We start from the raw sequence: 8,647 nt of genomic DNA, 5'->3' as shown, positions 1-8,647 counted from the left end.
AATGAAAACAAGCACTATAAAACCACCCATGCAGCACATCCAAACTATAAACATTTGACGAACATGTCAAAATAACTAAGCTGCTCCTTCACGAACTTGGAAAACCATAAGGCACAAACAACTAAGCTGCTCCTTCACGAACTTGAAAAAGCATAGGGCACATGCATAAGGCATAAACAAAGCTACCCAGTCATTAAGAACTCCACCAGACACCCGCCCACATGCCTAGCTACCAACACCACCATCTCACCCAAATAATATCACTTGCAATGACAGTTATTAATAGTAGATTCGTGAAAGAAGGCGCAAACACATTAACATGCTAAAACGTAAAGAAAATGTAAAATCAATTTAAAAATAAAACCTTATGTCCTCTATTTTTTGAATCCACCCTCAAGCTGCGAATGGTAGCTGGTCAATGCAGAGTAACACTAGTGAGGGCAACAAATACATTTATACATTGATGAGACTAGTCAATAAACTGTAAGCAATGGTATACACTTACAACGATGGGCGAGCTTCTCGTAAACTTACATATGAAAAGCCCACATTGTCATCCTGAGAAAAAGTAGTAAGGTATAATGGACCAATTTAATTTTATAACATGTAATTTGTTGTCTGACAATAATAATTACTTTAGAGAGGATAATGAGCTTTCTATAAATGAAAAATTGGACTAAATAAGATGAAAAATTTAGCTAAACAACTAGCACAAGAAAGTTGGACTAGACCAATTAACAACAATCCACTACTGGATTGTTCCATTGCTATGATTGTTCCATTGCTCTATAAATAATAACCATATCAGTAGGACACCATACTAACCAATCACACAGATAAATCTTCATTATTCAAGTGCATAAGTAATAATAAATCTTCATTAGAAAACTATCGCACTTTATGAACATAACAAAATATTATAACTAACTAAACATTCAACAATTAGCACACAAATAACAATGAACAATAGTAATAATCGTAGGGCTGATGAAATCACGTTACCTTAACTCGACGAGTAAATCAAACCATTGCGTAAACCCACTTCAAATACGAGTAATCCGAATTGTGTTAGAGCTTCTAGTTCTAATTTCTGCGTATATTCGAAGATCTAGTGAGTCAATAAACCTACAGAATATGGTGTAAAAAAAGAATTAAAGAATGATATGCCTCAAACAAATTATGTAGATTACAAAAATATAAAAAGGACGAATTACAGAAATCTAAAAAAAATTATGTAGATTACACCTGCAAATTTAAAAAAAATCTAAAAAAGGATGACTAGAATCAAGGGTTAATGTAGACTAAAACTACCAACAAACAAATTAGAATAAAAATAAAATTAATTTTGATTCAAATTTGGGTTAATGTCGACTAACACTTTTCAAGAGTTTCATGTCTAAGCCTTCTCTTTAGACTGTATAATGAAAACAAACACTATAAACCATTCATACAGCTCATCCGAACTATAAAAATTTAAACATGTCAAAGTAAAATTAAGGCTACTGTCCTATCCACAAAAAGATTGCATCTTAAGTGATACTCGTGGACAAAAAGAAACGTTTATACCTTTACAGCTATTGTCCTAGCTACCAAGTCATCTTTATCCCCTGCAAGAGCCATCCTCATGTTTGGATTTCCTAGGATGACATAACGAAGCATTAGGTCATAACTTAACTATGACACAGTCAAAAGTAAGACCTTTGAATGTTACCATTTTAAGTTTCTTTGCATTATAAAAATATCGTCAAGACTTACCTCTTTCACGTGCAACAATAGAGCCGTTTTAAGTTTCTCTGCATTGTCAAACTGAGGCAATTTGAGGAAGCATCAATTGTCTTTACTGTTTTTTGTTCGACTTCCCTACATCATGTTAAACAAACAATAGTATATGTATGTATGAGTTCGATCAACCTAGAAAGATCTATAAGAGTCAAAGAATAATTAAGAAGCAACCACGCACATGGAGCAAAATGACAACAACTAAATGCCTCTAGGACTGGGAAAGCAGTCAGTTAATAAACACTAGGAATGAGTTCACACCAATCATATGATTCAGCAGTAACTAACACAACACTATAAACTAAAAATAAACAAATTTGAGCAGTAGAAGCTGCTCATTTAACGTCTATTATTGTATACGGCAATTGAAAACAAAATAGCATCCATTCAACAACTTTTCTTTGCTTTACCCAGTTCACTGATATACCAAATGCATTCCACACTAATTAAAGAATGCATAAACTAATACATACTATTATCCATTTAATATAACCACTATATACACACATTAATCCCAAATTTAATCCTAATCAGACGATGACCTACCATTCGTAATCAATTAGAAGACCTGGCAACAACTACCGCATCAAATATGAAGTTAAAGAGTAGATAACCACATCATAAACATAGCCTTAAAAATAAAATAATTATCATGGTGGTTCATTTTTGAAGAAGACGTCATGTGGTGGTGGTGGTCGTAATGTGGTGGTTGTCGAGGGGAGTAGCGGATAATAACTAATTGTCGCCTTGCATCTACAGCGTATTCGTAACTCACACATCACTACACCAAATTTCATCATGAATGACAACACATACTCATTACATCATTCAATCAGAAAAAGAAAAAAAAAGTAACTTAGCATACTTAAATTAAAGAAAGGCACCTGCAAATTATAAAAATCAATCAAAAATCTATAAAAATTGGATGACCAGAAATAAGGGTTAGTGTAAACTAACATTACCAACAAGCTATCATGGTCTGTAAAAATCAAGTAAGATTACAAACAAAATTAATTAGGATTTCAGATTGGGGATGAAAATTAGGGTTTGGAATTTTACCGGCAAGCTGATATGGAGCACTAGGTAGCGATGGTTAGATCATCGATTGGAAACAGCGACAGTGTTAGCGAGGGTTCGGTGAAGGGAGTAATACGTGTTGTGGTGGTTGTTGTACAGGGAGTGAGAGAAGCATGACTCATTCGTGGGGGGAGTAATCGTGTACAGAAGAGGGGAAGGGAACCGTGTATATGCAAACCTAGTTATTAATTGACATCGGCTGTTAACAAATAACCGATGTCAGTCGCCCAATAATAATAACGGCATCGGTTATTTAGTAAGAACCGATGCCAATATGACTATAAATTGAAAGTGGCATCGGTCATTTCTAAATCGATGCCACTATGGCGATGCTAATTGCCTTAATTGTACTAGTGAGATTTATGGCTCAAGGTCAAGGTTGGGACTAGTATAACTTTGAGTTTCGTGTCAAAGTTATAGTTGAGGTAAGTATAACTTCAAGTCGTATATGTTGAAGTTATAGTCGAGGTTACTATAACGTCGCATCCAGAGTTTATGTTATGGTTAGGGTTATTATAACATTGAATTGTTAACGTTAAAGTTATAGCTGAAGTTACTATAACATCGGTTGCTTATACTTGTTTCATATGTGGTATTGTGTTCAACATGTTATGTTCTTGTGTTGCATATATCTTTGGTTACTCTTGTTCATATGATAAGTAGGATGGTCAGTTATACTATCCTATGAGTTGAGTCGTGATGTTGTTCACGCATGTTAGTCTGATCGTTATCTTTGTGCATTGGTTTGTTTTCTAGTTTGAATAGATGACGGTAGTATCAGTTATATACTATCGGAATGAACCAACGCTACCCGTTGATGCGAGATTTATTTTGGTCTGTGTTCGGGGGTGGCCAGAGGCAGTGGTTATACGCTCTGGGTCCCAAGTATCGTTCGGTTTATCGAGAGTCTGGCCAGGTCTTAAACATATAGGCAGTGGTTATAGGCTTTACATAGTACCGTGGAGGCAGTGGTTATACGCTCCACACCGATGGAGGCAGTGGTTATACGCTCCGTCAGCTAGAGGCAGTGGTTATACGCTCTGGCAAGTTAGAGGCAGTGGTTATACGCTCTAACAGGCGTTCGCTCTATTCACTATGCTTGATTGCTAGCTTTGTGCCTTCTGTTGCTGTGGATTGTGTGTCACCATGTTTGCTATGCTTGATTGCTAGCTTTGTGCCTTAGGTTGTTGTGGGTCGTTTGTCACTACTAGTCTTGTAAGTATTCATGGTCTAGTGGTTGCATATGGTCTAGGTTGGCATGATTGCATTCGTTTAAGATTGATAAGACATGGTAAGCTTTGTTGGGTTTTCATGAGTATAGATGATCTCGCATGTTTACTGGTTTTGCATTTAATTTGTTAATGATTGTTGATTATATTCAATTGTTGTAAACATGACTGGGAGAGCATCTAGTTACTCCCGACTGATTGTCGACCCCCTTTCAAGTTGTTTAGTTCGTTGCTGTTTTGTTGATGCTTGCTTGGGGAATGAGCGAAGCGAGCTTAATAATAAAATAGGAGTTTGCTTTTAAGTTTTGAGAACCATTGAATAATGTATTAGTTTGGTTTTAGATTGAGTAGCGAACCGGATTGGTCAGGTGTTTCCGCCACCTTGACCCTTTTATCAGTATCGTACTCTGATATTTACTTTATAGTACGTTTTTCCTTTGTTTATAATCCGGTTTGTTACAGTAGAACATGGATAAATGATGGTTGCATGGTTTCAAGGGTCACCTTGGAATAAACGGTAGCCAGGGAGTTATCACACCACAAGGTACTCTTGACTAGGCCTTAATCCATGGGTCAAAGGATACTAGCATGACACATCTTAGGGTGTTTTACAAGTATTCTAACAAGCAAAGTCTTATGAAGGAAAAGCATCTACTAGGGCCTATGTACACTTGGCAAGCTTCCCAAGTAGACGGTTTCACAAAATTTTTCTAACATGCAAACTACATGCCATGATGCAACTAACATATATACAACCTAATGCATATGATTCTACCAACTAGTATGTCATATAAACTAAATGCAACTCCTAACAACACATAGATACACAAACCGAAGCAACAAAATACACCACATCCTCCTTGACATGTAAGCCCATCCTCCTTATATGAACAATGAAAAAGAAATGGAAGGGAAATAGAGATTAGAGCGATCATACCAAGCGGTCTTCATTTTCCCTTGCTAATGCCTCAAATGTAGTGTTGTATATATGTGAGAAGAGAACAAAAACGCAAGTATATACAATTCTACACTACTAAATTAAAGAACTTGTTTTTGGTTTTTTGAATTTTTCAAATTTTTATGGGTTTTGTTTTTATGAAATTAAAAGACATATTTTTGTGGTTTTTCGAAATTTTTTAATTTTTATGCATTTTGGAATATAAATTCCCATCCCCCACTTTATTTTGGACATTGTCCTCAATGTAGATGTATGAGTAGGAATGAAAAAGAAATACATGTTTTTGGATTTTTGAATAAATGCAATGATATGAATGCATGCATGCTCTAACTAAATACAATTCTATATGACATATATAACAAATGAATGTAATCTAAACTATATTATATGATGCATGATAAATGCTTATGTCACTTATGAGAAAACCTCCTCAAACCGATTTAAACACTATTTCAAGTGTAGAAAAGAAAAGGATTGGCCATTAGTGACTATGCATGAATTCTAGTCTATATGCAACTATCTACATGAATCATGTGAGATATATTACAATGCAACTATACTATATGAACTAGCTAATGCAAATGCAATATGATACAAATGCATGCGAGAGCTACACTAAATGCAATGTATATACAAAAGAGAGAGAGAGAGAGGAGTATCATACAAATAGAGGTGATGAGGTAGGCCTCTTTCACTCGTAATCATCCTCATCTTGGGGGTAGCCATACCGGTGAGAACTCCCGCCTTGGTCATACCCTCCTTCTTGGCCCGAGTACCCTCCTTTGTCAAACCCTCCTCCTTGGCCCGAGTACCCTCCTTGGTCATACCCTCCTCCTTGGCCCGAGTACCCTCCACCATCGAGATTCCAAGCTTGGTCCCCTTGATTAGGGAACAAATATTGTGGTGGGGCCCAAGAGGGCTTAGGACCATTGGGGTCAATATACCCTTGTTGAGCCATGTTATAGTATTGGGGATAAAGGGCCAAGTAGTTGTCGACCCTCCCTTCATGTACCCCGAGGTCCACTCTATTCATGAGTTTCATCAAATCATTAATACCCGTGGTATTGGGGATTTCCGGTCGGAATTGGGTATAAGGAGTAGGGTATGGTGGGGTAGGCACATAGGAAGGTGGGCGAGTAGACCTTGCCGGTACCCCACGAGGTACCTGTTGTTGGCGGCGTGCCTCTTCCCTTTGAGGGGGATTGTCGAGGATTTGGATATCAAGAAGGTAGCTTGGCGCTGGCGAATATGGGCTCAATCTTGGGTCGGTGCCCGGTATATTCCAACCCGAAAGGATGATGGGGGTGCACCCTTTTGTGAGCCATTCTACACTCCCTTCTTGAGTGTAGTTACACCACCGGTGGTTGGTGAAGACGGCGTGTTCATCAATTAAAGTACTCCCCTCAAGAGGAGCATAAATCCCTTGGGAGTTGAACCCGTGGCAAAGGTAGTTGGCCAAAATAGTAACTAGACCTCCCATTACGAAGATCTTGAGTTGGGTGGTCCCTTGAGCAAAATCATGAAACCTTGTAAGTATCTCAAGAGGGGTGTTGAAGTTATAGCGCCTCGTCCCTCGAACATTTAAATATGACTCAAGAAATGTTAAATCAATGAGAGTACACCTATCTTGTTCGTACCTCCCATTGATGGTACCGGCCACAAAGCGTTCGGTGATCCGAATCACCGGATGTTGGATGGCGAAGGAGCATTGCTTTAAACTGGTAAAATCTCTCCTGGAAATAGCCTTCCAAAGTAGGTCCACATCAAAATCAGCAGGTTTTTCGGTATAGTTTGTGGGCACAACAAGACCGAAAATGTGGGCAAATTGATCAAGTGTAAGGCTATGATCTAGTTTGCACAACCTAAACTCCATGCCCACATTGGTTCGAGTATTCGTGACAATATGAAGGCTACTCAAAAATTACAGGGTGAGACTAAGGTACGTCTCCTCATGGGCATGGAAAAGTTTTCCAATCCCTAAGCCATCAAAGAACATCTCGGTGTGGTACCTTATCCCAAGGACTTCCAACACCTTTGTATCTATGAATTGAGTGGGTTCATAGTTCTTACTTAGCAATTTGACAAAGTTCTTGCGGTGGGCATCGGATTCGAAAAGTACCTCTGGGTAGTACTCAAGTTGCTCTATTCCTCCTCTTATGATGGGACGGAAGTTCCTTGGTGGCACTACCTCTTGCGGAGTTGAAGAGGATGATCCCTAGCGTTTCCTTCCGGCGGATTCAACAAACTTCTTAGCCTTGCCCTTGAGGTTCATCATCTTGAAGTTGAGGAAATAGGGTTTTTGTTGGCTTTTGATGTGAGGGGAGTGTTTTTGAGGATGAAGATGAGTGTTTTAGGGTTAGATAAGGTGAAGAAATGAGGGAGAAAGGGGGTGATTTTATAGAAGAAAAGGGGAAGCCGAGCGGATAAGAGTGGGGCCTGGCCGGATGGTTCGAGAAAAAGACCCCAATCCGAGCGTCTTTCATGCGGGACGGGCGTCTTTGGCCTGTAGAATCCGAGCGTCTTTGTTTAAATCCGCTCGGATTTTGAGACAGGACCGCAGCAATTTCAGGAGCAGGCAGAAGACGAGCGTCTTCTGTTTTGGACGGGCGTCTTACTCGGGACGGGCGTTTCCTCAAAAATCCGCTCGGATTTCCTGGCAGTTTCAAAACTTTGTCTTAGGTGTCTTCCAAGACGGGCGTCCCGTGGATAATACGAGCGTCTTTTTAGAAGACGAGCGTCTTATGCTGAATCCGCTCAGATTCTGAGGCAGTGCTAGACAGTAATGCAATGAGGGCCCTGGACGGGCGTCTTTGGCTGCTTTTCATCTTTTTCTTTCTTTTCCTTGCACAATCATACCCTTTCACCGATTCGTTATTCCTCCTTATCTTTTTCTGAAATTTGCTCAATAAAAAATGTAAGCAGACTCTATCTCACTACCCTCATGCAAGAAATCAAATACAAATGTAAAAATGTACAATATTATACAAAGTAAGGATTCCAAGAAATATCTTACAAATGGTGGTTTGAGATAGGACTCCACCAAACTAGTTCAAATTGTAGAAATTTTTTTGTCCATAGAGCTCAAGGCTCTTAATAAGAGATCAAAAGCTTGTGAACAAGCTCCAAATAAACACAAGTATGGGTTCCTCCATTTGAACATGAAATTTGGCCTAGGAAGCTTATCATATGTTCTTTCTTTCGCTTTGTCCTCAGCACTAGAGCTTTCCCAATGCTTCCAATAAACAAGCCCAAGATTCTTGTCAACACTAGGCATGAAGTATGGTTCGTTTTCATCCGTAGACTTCCACTTACCAACTTCATCTTCAATTTTGGTAATGATGATAGCATTTGAACTTGTCAATCCTTCAAGAGTAGAAGGAGAATTCTCATGGCATTGATGATCGAGTTCCTTAGAAGTTGTCATTGTGGGTGCCAAACTTCCACAAGTAGCTTCACGAGCAAGTTTCTCTTCGAGCTTTTTCACCAAGTAGCTTTTGTACGATGCTTTGGCCTTTTGAAGAAGGTCCACCATATCCTCTTCAACGATCATTGGCTCCATGATAGGTGTCAAGTAGTCTTTATGAGGAATAGGGGAAGGACGTTC

At 38.8% G+C, this 8,647-nt stretch overlaps 1 long non-coding RNA gene across 2 annotated transcripts; it reads right to left on the bottom strand.

Moving 5' to 3' along the window:
• Positions 1–364: 364 nt before the first annotated feature.
• On the bottom strand, positions 365–2,998 carry LOC141629835 (uncharacterized). 2 transcript variants are annotated; one of them, XR_012537367.1, is made up of 6 exons: positions 2,839–2,998; positions 1,756–1,860; positions 1,567–1,637; positions 1,003–1,125; positions 506–558; positions 365–411 (listed from the first exon to the last, which is right to left on the bottom strand). It is a non-coding gene; the product is annotated as an uncharacterized LOC141629835 (long non-coding RNA). The 2 variants fall into 2 exon arrangements; XR_012537366.1 differs by having other exon boundaries at positions 1,003–1,090.
• Positions 2,999–8,647: the final 5,649 nt, after the last annotated feature.

Source organism: Silene latifolia, chromosome 2, assembly GCF_048544455.1.
Source record: "Silene latifolia isolate original U9 population chromosome 2, ASM4854445v1, whole genome shotgun sequence".
Taxonomy (NCBI): domain Eukaryota; kingdom Viridiplantae; phylum Streptophyta; class Magnoliopsida; order Caryophyllales; family Caryophyllaceae; genus Silene; species Silene latifolia.
This window is presented reverse-complemented; position numbering and strand designations above follow the sequence as displayed.